This window comes from Macaca mulatta, chromosome 8 (genome assembly GCF_049350105.2).
Source record: "Macaca mulatta isolate MMU2019108-1 chromosome 8, T2T-MMU8v2.0, whole genome shotgun sequence".
NCBI lineage: Eukaryota > Metazoa > Chordata > Mammalia > Primates > Cercopithecidae > Macaca > Macaca mulatta.
The window spans coordinates 136,336,521-136,364,070 of record NC_133413.1 but is presented as its reverse complement, the minus strand read 5'-3'; the positions used below and the strand labels follow the sequence as shown (position 1 = coordinate 136,364,070).

Below are 27,550 nucleotides of genomic sequence, written 5' to 3'. Positions count from 1 at the left end.
AACACCCCCAATAAACTTTACACAAATATATTTCCAATTCAGAGTCGGCTTCCTGGAGTCTTGGTAGTTCCATGAAATTTACTGCTTATTGTGTATAGAGGTCACATAGATAATTACACATGGTAGAATTGGAATTGAAATTCTGATAAGAACCCTGTGATTTCAAGTCCAGGTCTCCTATTGGCCTCCATTGTTCTATTTCATTCTGAAATAGATTGGAGGAACTCACAACACAATAGATCCCATATTTCAGCTAGTTAATAATCAACATATTCTGGTCTTAGTGGCCATTATTTTTAAGAAGTTGTATACACCATTATAATTAGTGTGATTTAGTCAGGTTTTTCTACTACAGTGGGGCAGTCTGGAACTCAGTCAGATATACTTGACTTCCTCAAGTCTTTATGAGATTCATTTTTATATTTTTAAAATTACATTTTGAACTGACACAGAGTGCAATGTTGAAGAGGTGATCCTATAAACAAGCAAAGGTCACTGCCATTTATTCCTTCATTCATGCTGTTTTTATCCATCCAACCAGCCACCATATATTGTGTGCTTCCCATGTACCATGACACATTCTGAGAACTTTCCACACATGCTCTCCTTTCATCTTCACATCAACAACATGAATCTTAAGCTGTGCTGAATTTTGTCCAAAATGACTCAGATAGGAAAAGGCAGAATAAGGAATACATTCCAGTTGTCTCCAAATTCCATGCTTTTCTAAGTGTCACATTATATTGTCCTTCCCACTGGCACACAGCTTAAATAAAAGTCAAACTATGAGAAGCAACAGAAAGTAATATCAGAGTAGAGGTGAGAAGATGCACTTACATAAATGATCATTCAAGACTTCCTGGAGAAGGCACTAGTTGGCCTTTGGAGTGACCTAGACTCACTTCCAAGTAGAAAGCTCAGTAATTTTGCTTGTGAGATAGCGCGGAAAGGGCCCAGGCTTCAGTGTGTGGCTGACTTGAATTTGAGCTCTATCTTTATCTATTACTACCTATGTGGCTCTGGACATCTTACTTAACCTCTCTGAATCTTCATCTTGTCATTGTGAGAGACCTCATTGACTTGTTGTAAAGATTAAAGAAATCATGAAACACAACTAGTCCAATAACTGATACTATAGTATTTAACAAGTGATGTGTGATTTGAGTTAATTCAAGTCTCTAGATTATAGCAAGAAAATGGCAAAAAAATTAATTAATCAGCTTCTCCAGTTTGTGCCTTTGAGAAGGGTAAGCCAAAGGAGGACTTTGTTCTCATATCTCATGTTACATCATTTGTCATAAAAATTACACATTCACACAAGCGCGCGCGCACACACACACACACACACAGGCACAAACACTCAGACATGAGCCACAATCCACAATGGAGGAGAGCTTAGAGTGCTTAGACACCATAATAAACTTTCACATAAAGTAGAGCAGTAGTGTTCTTAATTAAAATCTCTAAAGAACTCTTGTTGTTGACAATATCACCACCCAAAGCCATATTTACCTTGTTAATTATTCAAGTTGCAGTGAATAAGAAACAATGCCCAGGCTTCCCATAAAATTTCCAAAAATTAAACCAGGGAAATGGGCAATAAATGTCATTTGAAATGGAACTGATGCCAGTTAATTACAAGACAACTGTAAAATAATAGGGCATGAGGTGCTCCAACAATGCCTAATTAGTAACTATATGGGTATTTCCTTGGAAAAAATGGCAATTACATGGTGCAAACACTTAGCAGTCATCATCAAAGGCCCTTAACCGATATTAGCTAATTAATCTTCCTTACAACACTCCGGCAGGAGGCAGCACAAGTCCTCATTGAAAGAGGTAGAAGGGAAGGCCAAAAGGTGAAATGGAAAATCCTCTTCTGCTCAGCATCTCTAAAGAACCATTTGACACTCGCAGCCTAGAAGCACTCAAGAGAGATTCCTAGGCCAAGAGAGGTAGATTGTTTTCTTTTTTTTTTTTTAATTTATTTATTATTATTATACTTTAAGTTGTAGGGTACATGTGCATAACGTGCAGGTTTGTTACATATGTATACTTGTGCCATGTTGGTGTGCTGCACCCATCAACTCGTCATTTACATCAGGTAAAACTCCCAGTGCAATCCCTCTCCCCTCCCCCCTCCCCATGATAGGCCCCAGTGTGTGATGTTCCCCTTCCTGAGTCCGAGTGATCTCATTGTTCAGTTCCCACCTATGAGTGAGAACATGCGGTGTTTGGTTTTCTGTTCTTGTGATAGTTTGCTAAGAATGATGGTTTCCAGCTGCATGATTGTTTTCTTGATGAGTGACTTGCCCAGGTGATGCCTAAGGTTAATGTGGTGAACGCCAAGCTTCCTCCTGATTTTCTGCCATGGCTCACATCCTGGCTGTCCTCCAGAACTCCCTGCACCAAATTGCTGTTGCAGGCACACATGCACTCTTGCACTTATCAGCCCTTTTCTCTTTTTCTCAGCAAGAAGGCTTTTGACCTCAAATATATAAAACCAATGGGGGAAGAGTGAAGCTATGCCTCTTTCCACAAAGCCAAGCTCGTTATATTATAACGTGATCCACAGCCTTTGATTTCAACTTAATGTATGAGATCAGGAATCATTTCAGAAGTATGATTGATTTTGATTAGATGAAGGTATTTTAAAAGGAGTGAATTACCTCTTATGTGACTTAATTTAATCCACATTAAACATCTGTGACAAAATCTCATTTGGGTCTAATTTTGTATTCTTTTACCTAAAGAGGGTCCAAAATTTGTATAAGCTCCAGACCCAAGACAATCTAAGTCTGCCCATCTATCTGGTTGAGTTCTTCCAGCTCTGAGTCAGGGGCCATATTTTGTGGGATTCTGAGGCTTCAATGCCCTTTTGAGGTAGACTTAGTTTCATAAAGCAAAGTTAGGCTACATCACAAAATGAGGCTTGCACGAGTTTTTCTCCACCTAATTCCATTTGTCTTATAATACACCTGATTCTTCCCATTTAAAAAGTTACAAGTTTTAATTAGAAAATGGATAAGAAGGAAGGGGTATAATTACTCCTGCTACTCCATTTTATAGATGGTGAAACTAGGCTATGCAGAGGTTAAGTGACCTCCAAATATGGGACTTTATTAGCTATTCCTATAGCTAATGCAATAGTGAGCCTCGCCCGAACCCATCTCCATTTGATCCTAATTTTTCAGTTCTTTGTGAGTTTCCTTGTCACCTCTAACCTGCCTCTGAACTCATAGCTAATTGATACCCAGAAGGCATGCATAAAGAGCATTTGGAATGGTCCTATCCTAACAGAGTGTTGGATGAGCCGAGATCCAGTGACAGGTCAAATCCAAATATAATTTTCTTAAAGTAACACACACACTTCACAGAAGAGGAGTCATGATTTGTTCCTTTGGTATCCCCCAAAATGTTCTTGCTCCTTCAGTGTCTTGTTCTTCTTCTATTTTGGGGGATACTTGTTCCTTCAGTACCCCTAAAAATGGAAGAAGATCATATAACATTTGGAGGATAAGTTTGACAGTCTGATAAGCCCAAATCCAAAAATCCTGGACTCTATTTGTTATCTGTAAAATGGGCACAATAATAGCACCTACCTTGTGAGGCTAATGTGAGGAATAAATGGACAAATGCTTAGGACCTGGCATATAGAAAGCATGCAATAATTGTTAGCTATATTTTTAAAATATTTTACCCTATTAAGGATCACTCCTTTACTGAGACTATACTGTAATAATGAACTGTGTTGGCTTTGGAGTCACACAATCTAAATTTAAATCTTGTATCATCGAGTCACTCTCTGTGTAACCATGGGGGAGCTACTTGGTCTCGGCATGCCTCAGTTTCCTTATTAGTAAAAAGGGTGTAGTGAGAGCATCTACTTGATCTTTTTAAGAGGGTTGGTCATAGGGATTGAATGAGATAGTGTATGAAATCCTGGCACCTAGCCAATAACAAGAATTTGATAAATGTTAGCTATCAATATATTTTGAGTAGGCATACCTTACACCCAGAGGGGACTCGGTCCAAGTTTGAGCAATAGAATTAACAAAATTAATTTGACATTCACTCAACAAACATTTGTTGTATACCTACTCTATAGTAGGCAGTGTCCTATGGGCTAGGGATTCAGAGAAAAATAAATACATAGTCTCTGCCCTCAGCTGAGATAACAGTTTCTTCTGGCACAGACAATTCAATCAGAATTATAGATACCTGTGGAGAACTATTCTTTTTAGTGCATCCAGGAATGTTGAATAAATAGTGTTCTGTAGTTTCACAAAATTTCAAGAAAATACATTTTATCCAAATTCCTACATTAGAGTTTATTTAATCTCAATTCTTACTCAATAAGGACGAATGATGAATGAATGATGGCTCCTCCTCTTGAAGTGAAAACCTGTCCCTAAACATCTCTACAGACTGGACTTATTGTAAAGCAGCTATTTCCACTGTTCAGTAGTTCTAAAGTCCCCCCAGCTATTGATTATACTGAAACCTGGTCCCCTCAACATATCCACCCTTGATGATTTTCCTTCCTCTAGTGCTGGGTGAAGAGAGTCTAACCCTTCTTCTACCTAATGGGCCTTTCTCATATGTCCACTCCCACTTCTGAGTCATCATTTCTTTAAGCTAAACTTCCAGATGCACCATGATAAAAGTCTAATAGACATAAGCATCTCTTCTTTTTTTTTATTTAATAAAGTTTTATTTTTCCAAATCTACAGTTGGTTGGACCTATTCATTCATCTTCACCAGCAGCTGGAGCATCTCCGCCCTTGGTATTTCTGGTGTAAATTACTTGAGCTCTGTGCTTTGAAACCAGTTTGATAAGTCCTTTACTAAGGAGCTCCTGAAGGGCTGCCCTGGCCAGGAAGCCTCGAATCTTCAGTCTCTCAGAGACCACAGTTGGGGTTATAAGTTTATAGTTGGAAACTTCCTTACAGAATTTGTCATAGGTAGCTTTGTCAAACAAGGCTAAGTTATTGAACTTGTCTCGAACTTTGCCTTTGGACCACTTCTTCTTTTTGGCCTTGCCCTCAGATTTGTTCACTGGGTCTTTGTCTTTCTTGGCCGACTTTCCAGTGTCCTTCTTCTTCTTGTCGTCCTTGGGCGGCATTGCGAAGCTCCGAGAGCAGCAGCGGACACTGCAGCCTTGCTAAGATGTCAGCATCTCTTCTTAAAGGTGAGCTTCCAAATGGCAGGAGTGACAACTAGGGCCAAGCTGTGGGTACTTGGCACCCACAGCTCTTAGTTTCAGAACCTCCTCCTCCCCAGGCTTCATATCAGCCTTTGCCATGCTTGTTAATTTGGACCAAATCTACCAGAGTCCCCTCTCCTAAGTCCTAACTGTTGGACTAGGCAGGGATCGGTCTCAGCCCCTGGATAAAAGACTGCTATCACATCTGTCTTTGAGGCCTTCAAAGAGTTGCTAACTAGAAAAATGACTAACACAAGGATTTCAGGGCCCAAAACAGGGACAGTGGGAGTCCTCAAAGTATTCCCTGTTGGCATAAGGCCAAGGCCATTCTCTTCTAATTCATGGGTCCAAAAATTACTCAGTTGGCTCCCAAATTACTGGGTCTGCTAACTCTTGCGACTGAAGGGCTTTCCTGCTGAATTTTGACATTCTTAACATAGTGTTCTTGAACACTTCTGAAAACAGGGGGTTTGTGAAGCAACTGCTTCTACTGCTCAATTCTAATGTTCTTCCATATCAAGATAAGCTGGAATTTTCCCCCTTGTCACTTCCACCTCTGGTCATTTTCCTTCTCTCTGGAACTGGACAGAACAAGCGTAACCCCCTTTTGCACAAATAGATGTTTGCATATTTGACTTTATTGTGCTTGCATTTGCATTTCTGGGTCTCTGCTGCTTTAGGTTAAAACTTCACAGCTTCTCAATTGTTCTTTAAAATGATGTTCACATTTATCATATGAATGTTTTCTGCTGGATATATTCCAATTGATTCATGCTTCTCTTAGGCTATGGCACCTAAATCTGACAGTCCTAATAAAGCTGAGCATTTAGGGAAAGGACAGACAATTCCACAGTGCCATGGTGGGATATTTAGTAAGAGTCTTCTGTCTAATAGAGAGGCCATGGATCATCTGGAAGTCAACCACTGAGTGGATTCTCTGCTATTGTGGGAATATAAAACTTACAAGCTACCCGGGAATATCTTCCTATGCTTATTGACCCTAAAGGATGCCCATATCATTTTGGTTCTCCACACAAGGAAGATATTCACCCACGCTTGACTCCCTCACGAGTCAACTCTCCAAATCTGCCATAAGGTTAATTCTTAAAACATGTTCATGATCAACTATCTCATGTGCCAGTCCTAATCCAGATGGCATTTGGCTTCACACTCTATTAGCTGAAAGAATGGAGATCTCTGAAAAATAAGACTCGTATGCCTTCTTTACATACATTTGGACTAATTTTCACTCCCCTCGTTAAAGCTCTCTGTGATTGACAGCAGTTGATGACAACCAGATCTGCTGATAGAACTAAATGTTTTCAGTTTTCTCTTCACAGAAATAGACATCCAGAGCAATTTTAGAGCTCACCATTTTGGTGAAAGTTAGAAGGAGAGCATATAGAAAGAATATATACATTAAGACTGGAGCAGAAAAGGCCTTTGATTAGGTGGAGGAAGTATCTCAGGAAATGTGTAGACAGAAATGATCTCTACTCACTCTCTCAGAGATAAAATCTCCAAGACAAATGCACAAATATACCGTAAGACAAATACCTTCACTTATGCATTCAAAATCTACCACTCTTTTCTGAGCCCCACGCCTAGCATAAATGAGGCAGTAAGCACTGATCGTAGAGTCCCTAGGCTTGGATATGATGACTTATTCTGCTTCATATTGGCAAAGCATGTTAGTCTCCTCTCTGAACTTCAGATAATGATAGCTAGCTGCTTGCAAATCTCAAGAATTATTGGGTTATATAGCTTAAGTTATATAAGTTGGTTAAAATGTTTTGTGTTACTGTGAAATGTTATAGAAAGGTAAAAGATGAATAATGCCACATTCTGCCTCATCTGATACTAAGTTGTACACACTGTCCACTAGAATATAAATGCTAGGCAGCTGAAATTGCTCTCATCTCTGCCGTTTCAGTATCTAGCATAGTACCTGTCATGTTCTAGGAGCTTGATAAATGTTTGCTGAATTGACTTCCATTAAATTGAATTACTAACTTGCAAGGTCTTTGGGGGCAATTGTGGAATCTCATTTTACATCATCACCATTTCCTTGCTCAAAGCTGACATGAGGAAGTATGCAATAAATGGTGAGTGAATGAATGAATGGACGGAGAGGAACTGAAAAGATGATTCTCAACCTCGAATGCCCTTTAGAATCACTTACAGTGCTTTCAAAAATTAATCTCTGGGCCCTTATCCCAGAGAGTGATTTAAAAGTTCCCCAAAATATTCTAATGTAAAGTCGAGGTTGAGAATCAATGACTTTGAATGACAGGAAAATATAAGGAAGAGTCCACTCCCTCCTTTTTTTTTTTTTTTTTCTCACCAATGTAGGTTTTACATTCTTAAGTGAAATAAAGCATTCTGAAAGCTTTTTTTTTTTTTTTTCTGAATAAAGTACTCTAAAATGGAAGAGTGATGTTGCTACTGCTTTTTAGAAAATACTGTTAAAAATTGGTTTTCTAGACTTCTAGAGGCTGGTGGACCTCGCAGTAGCTATCACTGGGCAGACACTTGACCCTATTATCTCAGTATAACTGAGCTATGAAGCCCAGTTCAACCGCCAAGGCCAGGACCCAGTAATTCCGCTGGCCTAATGTTCTGAGACGCTGCCACCTTGTGGGCACTCTGGAGCGACACTTACACCAGCTTCCTTAAAACAGGTATATATATATATCTCAGATGGCCTTAGGTTTTCCTTGTTATGTACATTCTGATATTTCTGGAAAATAAATACTTATAAGGAAAAGAGAATTCTGGATGCTCCATGAAGACGATGCTACAGATACAGACATGAACAGTGGGTATGGTGTGGAGTTTACATGAGCAGGATTGATTTATCTCTGTTGAATAGCAAGTGGCAGAGGCCATGAGAGGACAAGGTACTCAGGGACAAAGAATTGGTTATGTCAAATCCACTTATAATGGAAGCCATCATCCTCAGCAAACTAACACAGGAACAGAAAACCAAACACCACATGTTCTCACGCATAATTGGGAGCTGAACATTGAGAACACATGGACATAGGGAGGGGAACAACACACACCAGGGCCTCCCAGGGAGGTTGGGGGAGGAAGCACATCAGGAAAAATAGCTAATGCATGTGGGGATTAATACCTAGGTGATGGGTTGATAGGTGTAACATGCGCATTCTGCATATGTACCCCAGAACTTCAAATAAAATATATATTTTAAAAATCCACTTGTAAGTCTTTACTTCTATGAGAAAAAAATATATATAAAAACAGTAATACAGCTTTCCTTCCCATTTTTTAGGTGGGCAACTGGAGGGCCCAGGAATTAATTGTCTTAGTCAAAGCCACAAGGCAAACTGCTAGATAAACTCAAATTGAAAACCAACGTTTTAAATCAGTATCTTCAGAAAATGAAATTCCTTTCCATCCTAAAAGAAAAATTCAGGAACAAATATCAAATTTCAAGACTGGACTTATATGTGTGTATATGGGAAACAAAATACCCACATACATATATTATACAAGCATACACTTTTTTTTTTTTTTTTTTTTTAGGCAGAGTTTCACTCTTGCTGCCAGCTAGAGCGCAATGGCGCGATTTCGGCTCACTGCAACCTATACCTCCTGGGTTCAAGCAATTCTCCTGCCTCAGCCTCTTGAGTAGCTGGAATTACAGGCATGTGCCACCACGCCTGGCTAATTTTGTATTTTTAGTAGAGACGGGGTTTCTCCATGTTGGTCAGACTGGTCTCGAACTCCCAACCTCAGGTGATCTGCCCACCTCAGCCTCCCAAAGTGCTGGGATTACAGGCATAAGCCACCGCACCCAGCTGCATATACATTTTTTTAACTTCGTAATGAGGATGAATTGGCTGATAGAAATTTTTACTTCATGAAAAATTGGACTTTGTGATACCATTAAAGAAATACATTTTCTTCAAAGACACAAACTAATTCAGACAAATATCTTAATTTTCAAGTCTTGTCAGGTCGGCTATAATGAATAGATTAGACTCACTGGTAAAGGCACCTGGAATCTAAATATCAGGTATGAATGTATGAATCACATTCTTCACATACGTCTGCTTTTTCAACTGGATTAAATGTGTGTTAAGTTGAAATATGTGTAACTGGGGCCAGAGAGACCTGGTTTTGTGTGCCAACTCTACCACTATATGCTGTGAAGTCTTGCAGAATTTACGTAAACTCCCTACACTTCAATTACCTTATCTACAAGGAAGGCTAATAATGAAAACTCACTAATAATTTTTATTGCTGTAAAAAATGTGCCCAGACAGAAGTTCTAAAACAGCACCAAAATATTAATTTAATGAGTGGAGATTAGTTTTCTTTATCAACACTACAATTTTCTTTAAATGTTCAGCTAATTGATCAAATTGCTCATCAGTGAGTGATCAGTGGAGCAGAAATTATTTTGGTACCACACCACTCTAGATGTGAAGGATTTTATGAAGGTACAAAAAATCAGACTGTTCAGACCATTAGAAAAAAGCATTAAAAAGGATCTTTTAGGCAGCTAAGAGGAGTTGGCAACATTGCGGAATGGACCAGTGCAGTCATCGTGGTAAGTTAAATGGTACATTTGGGCACCACTTTAGGGTGTAATTGATTGGACTACAGCTTTAGACAACAGCCCTGTACTCAGCTCTCAAGAAGGCTCTGACCTTTGATTCTTACTTGACGGAGCGATGAGCCAGCTAGGGTCTAGAAAGCCAAATCTTGATGGAACGGAGCTGGTCTTCAATGATACAGGTCATGTACTCAAATATCAATGTTCAAGCGAAGGCCAGGGTAGAAGGATCACTTGAGGCCAGGAGTCAAGACTGGCCTGAGCAGTATAGTGAGACCTTATCCACAGACACACACACACACACACACACACACACACACACACACAAATACTGTTAAAGGATTGACTTCAGAAGCAGAGATACAAAAATTTCTCCCCGCAAAAAATCTCCAAGCCAGACACCAAACATGAAAGAGAGAAATTTGTACTGAAACTAGGATACCGTTCTAAGGGCTACACCCCAGAAAACGCATGCCGGTGTTCATCTTGTTTCTTTTTGTTTTCCTACAGTACTACTAGAAGGAAGTGTGGTGTTCCTGCAGTGAATGAGCACAAGATTTAAAGAAACTATTGTGGTGCAGGTGCTATCTGTATTTACGTAACTCATGGGAATGGGGGACTAGAAATGGATGAGCAGAGCTGGAAAAATGAAATTGTTACCTGTTTTTAGAATACAGTCTATATTAGTGTGTTCTTGCATTGCTGTAATAAAATACCTGAGACTGGGTAATTTATAAAGAAAAGAGGTTTAATTGGCTCATGGTTCTGAAGGCTATACAGGAAGGATGATGCTGGCATCTGCTTGGTTTCCAGGCAGCCTCAGGAAAGTTACAATCATGGCCGAAGGCAAAGTGGAAGTAGGCACATCACATGGCTGGGACAGGAGCAAGAGAGAGGGATGGGAGGTGCCACACCCTTTTAAACAACCAGATCTCATGAGAACTCACTATTGTGATGACAGTACCAAGAGGGAAATCTGCACTCATGATCCAATCACCTCCCACCAGGTGGGGCTTACATTTTGACATGAGACTGGAGGGGGACAACACCCAAATTATGTCAGAGTCCCATCCAAGTGCGGTGGCTCATGCCTGTAATTCTAGCACTTTGGGCGGACAAGGCAGAAAGATCACTTGAGGCCGGAAGTTCAAGGCTACAGTGAGCTGTGACGGCATACCACTGCACTCCAGCCTGGGCAACAGAGTGAGATCCTTTCTCCAGAAGAAAATAAAATAGTAAAAGCTATTTGTCTTAAAACATATATCAGATTATTTAAAGAGGGTAAGATATTACTATAGCAGATCAAGAAATATCAACATCAATAATAATGGTGATGCTCAACTAGGCCTGTGTTCTAAACTGGCAGTGAATAATTATCCACAGGTGTGGTTTGAGGGACACAAGATAACCACTTTAACCTCAAAGGATTTTCCCTACCAGGATTCTACAGAGCTTGAAATTCTTGTTTTTCCAGTTTAGACTGCCCCAAAAAGGATTCCATTAAAAAGCACATATGTTTCCTTGGAATAATAGCACTAGGAATGCTATTTGGCCTAGATTACTTTATCATGTAGACAAAAAACTTGAAGTAGAAAGAGGTGAGGAAAGTGGGAAGAAAGGGCGATAGAGAACCAGGCTACCCATATATCTCTACTCAACTTGTAGACCTGCACTGTACCATATAGTAGGCTCTATTCACATATGGCTATTTAAACTTAAATGTAAATTAAGTAAAATTAAACATTCAGCTCCTCCATCACTGTAGGCATATGTCAAATGCTCAATAGTCACATGAGGCTAGTAGCTAACATAGTGGTCAGTGCAGACACAGAACATTTCCATCAAAGTTCTATTGAACATTATTGCCCTGGTAAGTGACTCTCTTTGAAGGAACATATCATATACTTCAGAAGTGCTGGACTTAAAAAAAAGAGCTAAGCACATTGTGCTAGAGAGAGAGAGCTGTAGTATCTTGCAGGCTTTTTAAACTGTGACATACAAAGAACTAAGAAGCAGGGTTTTTGTTACCCAATAAGCTACATGGAAAAAGAGCAAAGTGGGTCACAGAGAAAAAGATTCAGACAGAACAAGCCAGCAGCCTCTTTCTTAGCAACCCAAAATGAAACAGTTCACCGGTGGGCACTAAATGAAAACCAATTGTAAAACACGTTTTGTTCTGTAGAGCTATTGACTATAATCATGTGTTGTACGCTTTATAAAGTTCTCATGGCAGAGTGGGATCAGTGTCTCACAAATTTCCTTTGTCATCTTTAGTGTTTTGCTTGATGGTGTCCTATAATTTCCACAGGCTTTCTTTACTCTTTTTTTTTTCCTTTTTGTTCCTCTGACTGGGTAATTTCAAATGACCTGTCTTTGAGCTCATTGATTCTTTCTTCAGCTTGATTGAGTCTACTGTTGAAGCTCTCTATGGAATTTTTTAGCCCTTTGTCATCTTTATAAGCTCCAACTGGTAGAAACCCTCCACGTATTTTATAGACAGGAAAGTCACTACCTGATCATAAGAATTAGATGAGCATCCAGACTATGGAAGTTAGTTGTTGTTGTTGTTTTCAATGTAAGTAATCCAAACTTAAACCAACATCTATATAACCCAGAAGTCCATATTTTTAAACCATACCATGTCATCTCCATAAGGAAGAAAAAATATTATGAAGGGGTTGTTTTGGCCAGAAATATGTTCAGAGAAGGCTGCTATGATGTTACATTGGGGAACACACGGCCTGATCATAGTTAACCATAGGCTTAGGATATTTATGATTTATCTGAATCTCAATACCCATTTCTATAAGGTGACGTATTCAGACAAAATTATCTTGGGCCCCTTTTACTCTTGCATAATTGTTTAATTCCCTAGGATTCTGTAAAGAACTCAATATGAAGCCTCTGTAAGTGAGGATTACTTTATTATCCACTAAAATAGTTCTATTGGTACATATTATTTTAGTGTTAAGAAAGGACATCAGTGCACATTAGCTGGCCGCAAAATTGATAGTTAACAAATTGACTCGCTAACCAACTTTTTCAGTGCATTGAATGCTAAAAGGTATTTTTTTAATTAAAAAGAAATTACCAGAGAAAAAGGACTATAGTCAAATTTTTGCCAGATTCATCACCACAATAATTTTTGCATATGTATGTCATCACATTTGCATTGTCTTTGCCCCTCCCTTTCTCCCAAGCTAGACATGTTTATGCTTGAAGCTGTTTTGTGAATCCCAAGAAAGCATTTGAAGAAAATTAAAAATCTCTGCCAAAAACTATTACCATCTCTGAGCTTGGTTATAAAGTTTAATTGGAAAACTGATATTAAGTATGCATCTTCATTACATTTTGAAAACATGAATAATATATGTAATCGTCCAAAGACTGTGCTAGAAATGTTGCCGCATTATTCAAACACAAATGGAAGTACACTGTATTATCAATTAGTGTCCAGTTTCTTTGGAAGAACAAGAAAAAAAAATCTGTTGAGCCTCAGCTTGTGATTTACATTCTCAAATATGTTTATTCACAAGCCTAAAAAGCACGTTAGTAACAGTTGCCAAAGCAGTTGCCAAGACAACTTATCCCTGGATTTAGTATTATTGCATCAGGAAAAACGCCTACAAGGAATTTAATTAACTAACGCCTCATCCTCCTTGGCCAAAGAAGGATGGATTTTCTTTCAACCCAATGTCCCTAAAGAATGAGATTCGATGGAATCAAGGTAGACACAGACACGCAAATAGACTCACATACACACACACACACACACACTCACAAATGCTGGATGAGTGTACAATAACGAGGCTAGTTTCCAGATATGGTTTTTTAAAAATCTGCCTCAGTAGTTCCTACATGTTTATTGAGTGAATGTGGATAAATATGTAGCTAGGGTTTTCTATGTACATACATATGTACATGGAAATATACATATATACATGTAATATATATATAACATGCAATTACACATATATTTATAATGTGTATACATTATTTTTTCTCTCTTTTCAATAAGAAATAGACAGTTTATAAGAAATTTAACTGAAACAAAAAACTAGCACCAAAGGAAAGATACATCAGATATCTACACATCAGATACACATCCAAACCACCAGGCTTAATCTGGATCCCTCCCACCAACAACACAACCTGGAAATTCTCTCAAAGCACTTAGCTGAAATAATTGCAGGGCTCACCTCATTTGTTTTCTGTCTCTCAGGAGTTATTGCCTTCTGTTGTCTGATATCTACTGTTTTAAAAATTATTGTGTCATGTTTTGTCTAGTTTTTTAGTTTCCGCAGCAGAGCTAATATAGTCAGATATAAAATTGATAGGTATTTTATAATTATAAAGAGTATAATTCATCATTGACTCTGAGCTTTCAGCTAGCCACAGCAGCAATGGAAATAGAACAAATCGCATAGCTTGCATTATTCTCCACAGAAAGAAATGTTTCTACAATACCAAATTCTAAAAGAAACCATGACTTGGAGGAAGGGGGGTGCTTGAAAACCATGTATATTTTATACTAGCATTACAAAATTCCCAATATAAGTGTCATACTTTGTTCCTCATTTTCTGCGCATGCTTCTATCTTATTTAATAATCAACACTCACCACTAACATCCAATATCTACAGAGCTAGTAGAATATGCTGTGCAAATTTTAAGAATATTATTATATACTTGAATATATTATTATATTCTTCTTCCTACCTGCTGCTCCTAAGTATTTCATGTTTATATGCTGTTAATAATTATATTTATTTCAATTTCCAAGTATTTATTGCTAACATATTTAAATACAATTGAATTTTGTATGTTAGTCTTCTATCTTGCAACTTTGCTAAACTTAATTATTAGTTCAAATAACTGTTACATAAACTCCATGAGATTATCTACTTAAAAAATGAGGCTGCCTGCAAGTAAAGACAGGTTTACCTCACCATTTTCTTTCTTCCTTTTTTTTTTTTTTTTTTTTTTTTGGTGTGTAGTGATATCTCGTTGTGGTTTTATTTTGCATTTTCCCATGGCTAATTATGTCGAGTATCTTTTCACATTTTTTTTACTATCTGTATATCCTTCTTGGTGAGATATCTGTTTGTCATTTGCCCATTTTCTGATTGGACTGTTGCTTTTTACTATTGAATTTGAGACTTTTTATTTTATTTTATTTTTATTTTACTTTAAGTTCTAGGGCACATGTGCACAACATGCAGGTTTGTTACATATGTATACATGTGCTATGTTGGTGTGCTGCACCCGTTAACTCATCATTTACATTAGGTATATCTCCTAATGCTATCCCTTCCCCCTTCCCCAACCTCACGACAGGTCCCAGTGTGTGATATTCCCCACCCTGTGTTCATGTGTTCTCATTGTGCAATTCCCACTTATAAGTGAGAACATACGGTGTTTGGCTTTCTGTCCTTGTGACAGTTTGCTCAGAATGATGGTTTCCAGCTTCATCCATGTCACTATAAAGGACATGAACTCATCCTTTTTTATGACTGCATAGTATTCCATGGTGTATATGTGCCACATTTTCTTAATCCAGTCTATCATTGATGGACATCTGGGTTGGTTCCAAGTCTGTGCTATTGTGAATAGTGCCACAATAAACCTACTTGTGCGTGTGTCTTTATAGCAGCATGATTTATAATCCTTTGGGTATATACCCAGTAATGGAATGGATGGGCCAAATGGTATTTCTAGTTCTAGATCCTTGAGGAATCGCCACACTGTCTTCCACAATGGTTGAACTAGTTTACAGTCCCACCAACAATGTAAAAGCATTCCTATTTCCCCACATCCTCTCTAGCACCTGTTGTTTCCTGACATTTTAATGATCGCCACTCTAACTGGTATGAGATTGTATTTCTTTGTGGTTTTGATTTGCATTTCCCTGATGGTCAGTGATAATGAGCGTTTTTTCATGTGTCTGTTGGCTGCATAAATGTCTTCTTTTGAGAAGTGTCAGTCCATATCCTTCGCCCACATTTTGATAGGGTTGTTTGTTTTTTTCTTATAAATTTGTTTAAGTTTTTTGTAGGTTCTGGATATTAGCCCTTCATCAGATGGGTAGATTGTAAAAATGTTCTCCCATTACATAGGTTGCCTGTTCACTCTGATGGTAGTTTATTTTGCTGTGCAGAAGTTCTTTAGTTTAATTACATCCCATTTGTCAATTTTGGCTTTTATTGCCATTGCTTTTGGTGTTTTAGTCATTAAGTCCTTGCCCATGCCTATGGCCTAAATGGTATTGCCTAGGTTTTCTTCTAGGGTTTTTATGGTTTTAAGTCTAACATTTAAGTCTTTAATCCATCTTGAATAGATTTTTATATAAGGTGTAAGGAAGGGATCCAGTTTCAGCTTTCTACATATGGCTAGCCAGTTTTCCCAGGACCATTTATTAAATAGGGTATCCTTTACCCATTTCTTGTTTTTGTCAGGTTTGTCAAAGAGCAGATGGTTGTACATGTGTGGTATTATTTCTGAGGGCTCTGTTCTGTTACATTGGTCTGTATCTCTGTTTTGGTAACAGTACCATGCTGTTTTGGTTACTGTAGCTTTGTAGTATAGTTTGAAGTCAGGTAGCATGATGCCTCCAGCTTTGTTCTTTTGGCTTAGGATTGTCTTGGCAATGTGGGCTCTTTTTTGGTTCCATATAAACTTTAAAGTACTTTTTTTCCAATTCCATGAAGAAAGTCATTGGTAGCTTGATGGGGATGGCATTGAATCTACAAATTACCTTGGGCAGTATAGCCATTTTCACAATATTGATTCTTCCTATTCATAAGCATGGTATGTTCTTCCATTTGTTTGTGCCCTCTTTTATTTCATTGAGCAGTGGTTTGTAGTTCTCCTTGAAGAGGTCCTTCACATCTCTTGTAAGTTGGATTCCTAGGTATTTTATTCTCTTTGAAGCAATTGTGAATGGGAGTTCATCATGGTTTGGTTCTCTGTCTGTTATTGGTGTATAGGAATGCTTGTGATTTTTGCACATTGATTTTGTATCCTGAGACTTTGCTGAAGTTTCTTATCAGCTTAAGGAGATTTTGGACTGAGACGATGGGGTTTTCTAAATATGCAATCATGTCATCTGCAAACAGGGACAATTTGACTTCCTCTTTTGCTAATTGAACATGCTTTATTTCTTTCTCTTTCCTAATTGCGCTTGCCAGAACTTCCAACACTGTGTCGAATAGGAGTGGTGAGAGAGGGTATCTCTGTCTTGTGCCAGTTTTCAAAGGGAATGCTTCCAGTTTTTACCCATTCAGTATGATATTGACTGTGGGTTTGTCATAAATAGCTCTTATTATTTTGAGACACGTCCTATCAATACCTAGTTTATTGAGAGATTTTAGCATGAAGGGCTGTTGAATTTTGTCGAAGTCCTTTTCTGCATATATTGAGACAATCATGTGGTTTTTGTCTTCGGTTCTGTTTATATGCTGGATTACATTTATTGATTTGCTTATGTTGAACCAGCCTTGCATCCCAGGGATGAAGCCAATTTGATTGTGGTGGATAAGCTTTTTGATGTGCTGCTGGATTCAGTTTGCCAGTATTTTATTGAGGATTTTTGCAATGATGTTCATCAGGTATATTGGTCTAAAATTCTCTTTTTGTTGTTGTTGTTGTGTCTCTGCCAGGCTTTGGTATCAGGATGATGTTGGCCTCATAAAATGAATTAGGGAGGATTCCCGCTTTTTCTATTAATTGGAATAGTTTCAGAAGGAATGGAACCAGCTCTTGTTTGTACCTCTTTTCAATCTGGATGCACTTTTTTTCTTTTTCTTGCCTACTTGCACTAGTTAGAACATCCAGCACAGCATCAAGTAGAAGTGATGAGAGCAGATAATCCTTTCTTGGTCCTGATTTTAAAGAAAAATAATTTTTCCATTTTTAAGTATAATGTTAACTATAGGTTTTCACAAAGGCCCTTTAATAAGTTGAGTGTGTTTTCTTTTTCATTCTGGTTTGCTGAGAGTTTTTATCAAGAGTTGATGTTGCCTTTTTCCTTGTCCTTGTATACTTTTCTACATGTGTGCAACCAATCAGTACTCAAATGAAGACTAGAGGGAGAACTCTGCAGTTTTTCAGAGTCCTCTCTGTGTACTACTTTCTCTTCTCTGGTACTTTACCCTGTAAACTCTAGACACTTCAGCTTCCTTATATTCCCAAGTCGACTTCCCCAATGTGCAGAGACCACCAGGCTCAATCTGGATCCCTCCCACTAGCAATACAACCTGGAAATTCTCTCAAAGCAGTTAGCTGAGATAATTGCAGGATTCACCTCATTTGTTTTCTATCTCTCAGGAGTTATTGCCTTCTGTTGTCTGATATTTAACATTTTAAAAATCATTGTGTCATATGTTTCATCTAGTTTTTTAGTTTCTGCAGAAGAGTTAACATAGTTTCTGTTATCCCATCTTGGTTGGAAGCCACAATCTCTTCTGGATGATTTTTATACATGCACGTTCCTAGGGCTTACTTCATACATAAATTGTGGACTAATCATTCTTGAGAATCTGCATATTTTCAAAACTCTCCACTGAATTTATTAATAATTCCAGCTTGTGAAGTATAGATTTATCCACTATCTTATATCTAACAAAATCTGTGGTCTGTGGGGTGAGTTTTAGGACATGACAAGGATCATAGACCCAGGTTCTATGACCCTGTAGCCACAACATTTTCCACTCTCTCCCGTGTGTACAACCAGTGTGTCTGCTACATTAAAGCCAATGCTGAGAAGCCAAATTTAATTTTCTATACGTTTCATTAATTATTAATCATCTAAATATTAGAAAGACTATAACAGAAATTGGGATACTCAGTAGAAACTGGATACTTCTTGCCCTGTTGTAAATATCACACACTTGTACCAGAGGACAAAGGAACAATGACAGTTTTACTGCATATGTAAGATGTGATCATCATCCTAAAGAGAAAGCCATCAAAGTTTTGATGCAGTGAATATCCACCAAGATTGTTATCATCCTTTGTTCTTTAAGTGTTACTGGATACCTTTCCAAGGTAGCACCACTTCAGTAATGGTGTTTCCTAGTAGTATCGGATAGTCTTAGAAATGCTTTAAAACACAGCCAAGTAATCACCTCCTCCATGTTATCTTCTCACAAAATTCTGGGCAACTTTAATTGCTCTCACTTCTGCATGTTTATTGTGGAGTACATGTAGCATTATTTTAGCCTTCTTTATTGTATACAGAGAATTTGTATTTGTATGAATAATACTTGTATCAGTACACAAGTAAAGTTTTCTATTTCATGAAAATTATTGATTGGTAATCCATTCCTCCTTTTCAGTTATTCTAGAAATGTTCAGAAAATTAGAAGATATGATAATATATATTACATAATGTGAATGTATAATTATGAATAAATTTCAATAACATAATTTAACTATGTATCATATGAATATAGATTTATTTCTTCTTTTCTGGAATTCTGCCTGGGAATATCTGAAAAATATATAACTGGGTTATATTAAATTTAATTAATATTAAACAGCATTAAGTTGGCAAGCTCCCTGTCTGCTGTACTGCCAAATTTCTGATCTCATGGGTATCTAAACTGGCTTACAATGACTACGTATGTAGAACATTGTTTCCGCTTGGGATTATTTTATCCTAAGCATGCCCTGACACTACAGATAAAATCCCCAGGATGTTTCAAGTTCCCTCTGACACCACTGATTTTTAGGAAGTCAAGGAAAATAACCCTTGGCAGGGCTTAATAACTCCACACAAATGTTGAACTTATAATTAAATGTTATTCCTTTGTTCTTCAGATCATCTTCTAAATTATTCATAGCCTGTCAAACTTAATTTCTAAATAAAGTAATGAAGTTTTGTTATCATTCAGCAGTCTGATTTTAAGCCCCAGTGCTATATTTTACCTGTAAGCTTTGACTGACTCTGAAGATGAAAAAGGATAGGTGGGCTATGTGTACATGTGCAGCCTAAACTATGACTGTCTTACCAATCTCAATAAGGACCTGATGAGGTACAAACTCAGCTGACAATGAACTCAAGCTCCTGTAACTGAGGTTCATGAATATATTTTCTCTGCAAAGGGCTTTCTAATATTATATTTCTTATATTAGTTGAGGGAGGGGTGATGGTGGTAATCAGAATTACCTGGGATAGTGAGGAAGAGAATGGAGAAGACTTCAGCATATATAGTTTGACAAGACCCTCAAGAAGATCATTTTTAAACTTCCCAAAGTGACAAATCACTGACCCAACCAATGCCCTATTAGCCATGGCTACAATTCAAGCTCCAAGGAGCTTTCAAAAATCCTTACTACCCAGGTCACATCACAGGCCAGATTAGAAGATTTGACTTGGACCCAGCACCCATACTTTAAAGAAGGACCTTGGAGAGGCAAGATCCACCGAGAACATGGGACTTGCTAAGACTGGAGTTAGAATAAATAGCTGCCTCCCATTAGAGTGGCCACAAGGAGAGTCCCTCTCCACTTCTCTCTAGACATGTTTAAAACAAAGGATTGGCTATGCCCTACAGGGAAGGTGTTATCTTTACATAAACAATTTTTAAAATTGTGATAAAATACACACAGTGTAAAATTTACCCTCTTCATCATTTTTAAGTATATAGCTCTGTAGTGTTAAGTATATTCATATTGTTTTGCAACCGATCTCTACAACTTCTTCACCTTGTAAAACTGAAACTCTATAACCATTGAACACCAACTCTAGTTTTCCGCTCTCTGCAAACCCTGGAAACAACCATTCTACTTTGTGTTTCTACGAGTTTGCCTATTTTTGATACTTTATATGAATGGAATCACACAGTATGTGTCTTTTCTGTGACTGGCTTATTTCACTTACTATAATATCCTCAAGATTTATTCATGTGGTAGCACGTGCTACACAATAAAAAAGGATGGTATTTCCTCTTTCTAAGTTGAATAATATTTCATTGTATGTATATGCCACATTTCTTTATCCATTCACCTGTCATCGAACATTTAGGTTACTTCCACCTGTTGGTTATTGTGAATGATGCTACAATGAATATAGGTATGCAAATACCTCTTCAAGATCCTGCTTTAATTTATTTTGGATATATTTCCAAAAATAGATTGCTGGATCTCATGATAATTCTATTTTTAATTTTGGGGGGAACCTCCATAGTATTTTCCATAATGGTTGCATCATTTTACGTTCCCACCAACAATGCAGAAGAGTTCCAAACAACAACGAATGCTTCGTGAATTTCCATGTCATCCTTGCACCAGGGCCATGCTAATCTTCTCTGTATCATTCCAATTTTCATACATGTGCCGCCAAAACAAGAAGTAATTAAACAATTTTTGATGCAATTTTCAGAACTTATTGACAAATCCCATGCTGTTGACAGACATTAAAAAAAATAAATCTGTATGTTTTTTTTTTTTTTTTTTTGAGGCGGAGTCTCGCTCTGTCGCCCAGGCTGGAGTGCAGTGGCCGGATCTCAGCTCACTGCAAGCTCCGCCTCCCGGGTTTACACCATTCTCCTGCCTCAGCCTCCCGAGTAGCTGGGACTACAGACGCTCGCCACCGTGCCCGGCTAGTTTTTTGTATTTTTTAGTAGAGAAGGGGTTTCACCGGGTTAGCCAGGATGGTCTCGATCTCCTGACCTCGTGATCCACCCGTCTCGGCCTCCCAAAGTGCTGGGATTACAGGCTTGAGCCACCGCGCCCGGCCTGTATGATTTTTAAAATGCATGTTTGAATAATTTCATTTCATTTTAAGAGGAATCAGATCAATGGTCAAGAAAGTTACCAATAGGAAGCCCTCACAGGGTGGGCCCAGACAGCAGCATTGGCCTCAGCTAGGGACCTGCAAATTCTCAGGCCCCATCTCAGACCGACTGCATCAAAAATTCTGTGAGTGATGCTCAGCAACCTATGCTGTAAAAGCCTTCCAGGAGATACTGATGCATGCTACAGAAAAAGGATTTATTTCTTATAGTTATGGGGGCTGAGAAGTCCAAGACCAAGGAGTCACATCTGGTGAGGGCTTTCTTGATGGTGGGGACTGTCTGCAGAGTCCTGAGGTGGCACAGGGTATCACAAAGTGAGGGGACTTAGCATGCTAATGTGCTCACTCAGGTCTCTTTTCCTCTTATAATAAAGCCACCAATTCCCCTCCCATGATGACCCATTAATCCATTATCCCACTAATCCATTAATCCATGAATGGGTTAATCCATTAGTGAGGGCAGAGTCCTCATGATTCAATCACCTCTTAAAGGCCCCACCTCTCAATGCCACCACATTGAAGATTTAATTTTAACGTGAGTTTGGGAAGGCACAAATATGCAAACTATAGCACAGCCCTACCAAAAAAAATTACAGTTAAGACATGAGATGCAATACATTTGACATCAGTGTCTAGACAACCTTGATTATCTCATCTAGTTCTGTTCTTTTCAAATAGTTTGTATTCTAAACACTGTCAATTCAATGGGGTACTCTGAAGTTGTAAGTATTCTGTGAGCTTAGTTTCCTCATCTACAAAATGCTACTAATATTACCTACCTCCTGGAGTTTCTAGGAAGTTTAAATGAAATAATATATTTGAAGTAGCTAGACCAGTCCTAGACACAAAGTTTTAAAAACATCCTTAGTTTTAGACCTTAGTTTCTGCATTCTCTTCTCTTCTTTACATTGATTTTCTAGTTTGTCTGTTTGTTTTGTTTTGTTTTGATTGTTCATCTTACACTGGGCCAGGGCCAGGGCCAACCATAGCTGAGCAAACTCAGTGCTGCTCTGAGAGGTATGAGTGCTCCTGGTATTGGCTGGGGAGTCATGGGAACTGACTGATTTCTCAGTCAATGTTTCTGCTGCAGCATTTGTTTTCCTCATCACCCTGTTTACCAAGTCTACACATTTGTTCAAACTAGTAACAGGTGCATGAAAAGGGAATTTTTTCCCTTGTTGTTTAATCTGCTCTCACAACAGCAAAATCTAAATAACCATCTTCCCTTGCACAAAACTAAGTTCTGCATAGATATAACAAATGTTTTAGTGCTCCCCTGGTAAGGCATTAGTGAAGAGGTTTCCATCTAGATTAGATGTAAATAGGTTAAGATTTAGTGAGGACAAATCTTTTGTGCACATGTACAAAAGCTTATTAGCCAATTTGCTATTCTATCTGATTTATTCTTCCCAAGAACACTTTGAGACATGGATAACTGTATTGGCTCTAATTTACAGATGTGAAAACTGAGGTCCAGAGAAATTAAGAAATGTAACCAAAGTCCTAAACTTATTAGCAGAACCAGCTAATTCATTTACAGAGCCCAGTGTAACATAAAAATGTAGGACCTGGTGTTCAACAGATTATGAAGAATTTCAAGACAGAGACAGCAGAGCATTAAACCAAGTACAAATTTCTCGGGGGCAGCATCCTGGGCAAGTGCATGGCTTGTAAGCCCATAAAGCCAACCCTACTTGTGTCAAAATTGATTCCAAAGCCTATGTCTTTTTTCTATTTCATCACATATGAGAGCCAACAGACTTAACAGAAAACATATATTGGATCTCTGGCTTTGGATGAGAGTAAAAGGTACAGGGAATAACAGTGAAAGCCCAAAGACAACTCCATCAACTTCATGGTTTTGATAAGGGCTGGTTCTGATGCTGAGAAGCAGCCTGCAGTCATGGAAGCAGCACCAGTTTTGAGTCAAAAGACCTGGGTTCAAACCCTTGCTTAGCAGCGTTCACTTGCATGACCTCATGCAAGACATCCAGGCCTTCTTAGCCTGCGTCTCCTCTGCTAAAATAATAATAATAATAAGAGCGCTGCCATTTTTTCTTAATTTACTGAATGAATTATTACATGGATAGGAACATGTAAATGTATGCAGTATGCAAGCATGTTTCCAAAAATACTACTGTAAAGCTAACCTCAAGGCCCTACCTGCTAAGCCCTACCTGAACTATAGCCTCAAGGCCCTACCTGCAACCTCTCCCTAACTTTGTTTGTATCCACTGATTTAATAGGTGCTAAGAGGTCTCTAGGCAGAAGGAAAATCTGAGCTGCGTCCAGAAATGGGATTGTGACATAGAGTAGCAGATGGTTGAACTACAGGGAGGTCAACCAAAGACTTCAAAGACCCTGTAGAAGAATTACTTGAATACTTGATAGGTCTTGATTCAATAGTTTGAGAGCAAATTATTTTTAATATTAACAATGAATGACTCTGAGATGATATAGCATCTATTTCAAAAATGTCTTTCTTCACCTTCTCTTCCTCCCTCCCATGATCACTCTACGAACCCCATAATCATGTTGGGGAGAGAGAATATAAGGGCTGTCCAGTGTTCCAGGACATCATCTTCTCCTTAGCTACTGTTATTGCCTCTGATCTATAGCACGTCTTGCAGTTCAACAGTTCCTTGCTGTAGTAGTGACTGAGACACAACCATTAACGTTGGTTTAAGAGGAAGGTGTCCTGTTTCAAAGAGCAAGCCATTCTCTCTTAATATAACCTGCTATGGTCACATAAGATGGGTGTCTTTAAGTCCAGTGCCACAGCTCAAGTGCTCATGGCCTACATCTACACACAGAGGAGCACACACTTATGGAGATTCTTATGAGATTCATCAATAGGACAGATTGGCAGGATTAGAACAGATTCCAGCGTCAGCCACACCTTGTACTCAGAATCTCTCCAAGTATCTCCGTATCTCTCTAAGATAGGCGTGGGCAGCAAGCATAACACAACTTCATTCTGCTCCAAAAGGTCAGTCCAATTTCTTCTTACCATTTCTTAGCAAGGCAATAATAAATAAAGACTTTCCTGTAAGAAGCTGGGGCTCTACCACATGAGGGCTTCTGCCACTACATGCTCTGCCACTGCACTTAGCTGGAGGTGGCTCTGCTCATCTTTGCCTGTCTCCATGAGATCAAGGCTATGAGATCACCTGCCTCTGCACGGTATAGAGACTGTTTCTTGACTCAGTCTTGAACAAGCCTCTCTGGCCAATGAAAGAACAACTGCGTATAAACCAAAGGATGGCAACAATGGGACTCAAGCAGCAAAGTCACAGAATCCTTCTCAGAGTGTGCAATCTATTGGATCAAATTAAGTGACAGAATCCATTATTTCACTTTCTTTTCCTCCAGCCCACAGCAATTCCAAGAACCCCAGCTTGGTTCTTTTAGCTTCCAAAATCAGTGAGGGCTTAGATTTGGATGAAAGGATTCATCCAAAAATCTATTCAGTGATGATGAAAAAAAGAAAGAACCTTGGCGGCAGGAGTCCTGTGACCCACACACAGAGAAGCTACAACAGTGGTATGGTCAGAGCATAGAGCATGCTGAAGTTAAGAGCTTAGGAGCTGAGAAACAGCAAAGATAGGAATGATGACCTAGGGGGAGCACTGAAAGTAGAAATTCAGACAGATTCCATGAAGCATTGTGAGTTGAAACCCAGCCTGACATGATGAGTCTATGTGAGAACCTCCCGCCCTGTCATCCCACCATGAGAAATCCAGGGGACCAGACAAAGAAGACAGTAAGAAAAGTGGTGAGGACTCTACAGTTATGCAGGTTATGGTTGGGACCTAAGTTGCAATTTTGAAATCACAGTGTGATCTCACCACCTTGAAGACCATAGAGTGACAATTATTTATGTAGCCACAATTATCCTGTATGTTTTGCCTTAAAAGCCTAGTCTTTTCTGCCTCTGCCCTTCCGAAAACGATAGAAACTCACTGAATCATTTGTGGTTGCCTCAGTTTCACAAATGCCATTGTTACTCTGTTCTCCAAGTCACTCCACATTTTGTTCTACTTGGTGACTGGTGGATGAGTTGTAGCTGACAGAAGAATTTAAATTGCCATCTTGTCAAACACAAATTTCAGTAAGTCTATATGACTTTGCCAGTTTAGGATAAGGCTTAAGAAATATCTAATTTTATCAGATGGAAAATTGCAGAGGTGGTAAGAGGCACAAAATGCTTATTACTCAGCAAAGGGTCTGGGTAAGACATCAAAAACATCTCAAGGTTTTAATATCTTTTTAAAAATCACTTCTCTTCATGTTCATGTACTGTCTGATCTTATTTATGGTCAAACTGACCCAAAGTAGCGTCTCAACTTTGCCACTAGCCATGTTACCTTGGTCTACTCATGCATCTTTTCTGAATTTTAAATTTCTAAATAAAGAAAATAATAACTATCTTTCAGGGCCAATGTAAATATTACATAAAAGAATACAAGTACAATAATTTCAGAGTCTATGGTCTTTTGTGGCTTCTCAATAAATATTTGCAATGATAAATGATTGCATAAATGGGCAGTCAATAAACAGCCAAACCAATAAATGTTTGTTTTCTTTTCTTATGCATTCTCACCCCAGAGTCATCTAAGACATAAAAATGGAAAATAAACACTATATTTATACTTATATAGGAATTTAATTTATAAAATGAGACATTATCTGTCTCATGTGATCCTCATAAAATTCCTTGAAAGACAGTTCAGACAAGAGCTGCCATTTCATTCTAAAGAAAAGTGAACCGAGGTTAAGGGCAACACTTTGAATTATCCAAATCCATATAGTAAAAAATAAATAAATAAAGGGAGATAGAGAGGGAAATAGGGAGCTATGAAGGGAGAAAGAAAGGAAGGAAGAAAAAAGAAAGGAAGGGAGGGAGGGAGGGAGGGAGGAAAGAAGGAAGGAAGGAAGGAAAGAAGGAAGGAAGGAAGGAAGGAAGGAAGGAAGGAAGGAAGGAAGGAAGGAAGGAAGGAAGGGAGGGAGGGAGGGAGGGAGGGAGGGAGGGAGGAAGGAAGGAAGGAAGGAAGGAAGGGAAGGGAAGGAAGGAAGGAAGGAAAGAAAGAAGGAAGGAAGGAAGGAAGGAAGGAAGGAAGGAAGGAAGGAAGGAAGGAAGGAAGGGAGGGAGGGAGGGAGGGAGGGAGGGAGGGAGGAAGGAAGGAAGGAAGGGAAGGGAAGGAAGGAAACAGAGAAAGAGAGAGGGAGGGAAGAAGGAAGGAAGGATTCTTAAGCCAAAGTCTTCTAATTCTAAATTCTTTCCATTTTAGAAAACCATCACTCTACATATCCTTGGATGCTGAACCAACCCATCTGCAATCATTGGACTAGTTATTAGCACAATCAAAATAGACATTTCCTTCCTGACTAAACCTGATTAATGGCTTAATCTGTCTATAGTATCATTCCTGGAAAACTCAAAAGAGGTTATTCTATATTAGGCTGTCAAAAAAGGTTCAGGCTCAGAAAAAGCAATCTTTTAATCATTTTCAGTTGGGCTATCTCCAAGATGACTTCTAGTAGAGCAAAGAGTAGGATACATAGCCATTTCAAAAGTGTCATTCTCATCATTCTGATCTGCCAGTCAGAATCTAGAACAATTACAGATGAAGCACTTGTTCTAGATTCTGCCAGTCAGAATCTAGAACAATTACAGATGAAGCTCTTTTTCATGTGATGAAAAAGAGCCTTTGTATTAGACACCAAAGAGGTGGAATAACTCAGAAATTCCAATGATGTCCTGAAATCAAGCAGAAAAATTAAGGAATAACTGGGCGCGGTGGCTCACGCCTATAATCTCGGCACTTTGGAAAGCTGAGGCAGTGGATCACCTGAGGTCAGGAGTTCGAGGTCAAGCTGGCCAACATGGTGAAACTCCATCTCTACTAAAAATACAAAAATTAACCAGGCATGGTGGTGGGCACCTGTAGTCCCAGCTACTC

The 27,550-nt window shown here is 38.6% G+C and overlaps 1 non-coding gene and 1 pseudogene across 2 annotated transcripts; both read right to left on the bottom strand.

The window, feature by feature from the left end:
* Nucleotides 1–1,960: 1,960 nt before the first annotated feature.
* Nucleotides 1,961–26,478, bottom strand: LOC144330632 (small ribosomal subunit protein eS25 pseudogene; annotated as a pseudogene). Its single transcript, XR_013396960.1, has one exon. The product of XR_013396960.1 is annotated as a small ribosomal subunit protein eS25 pseudogene (transcript).
* LOC114680450 (U6 spliceosomal RNA) lies at nt 21,037–21,139 on the bottom strand. The gene has a single exon (XR_003732676.1). It is a non-coding gene; the product is annotated as a U6 spliceosomal RNA (small nuclear RNA).
* Nucleotides 26,479–27,550: the final 1,072 nt, after the last annotated feature.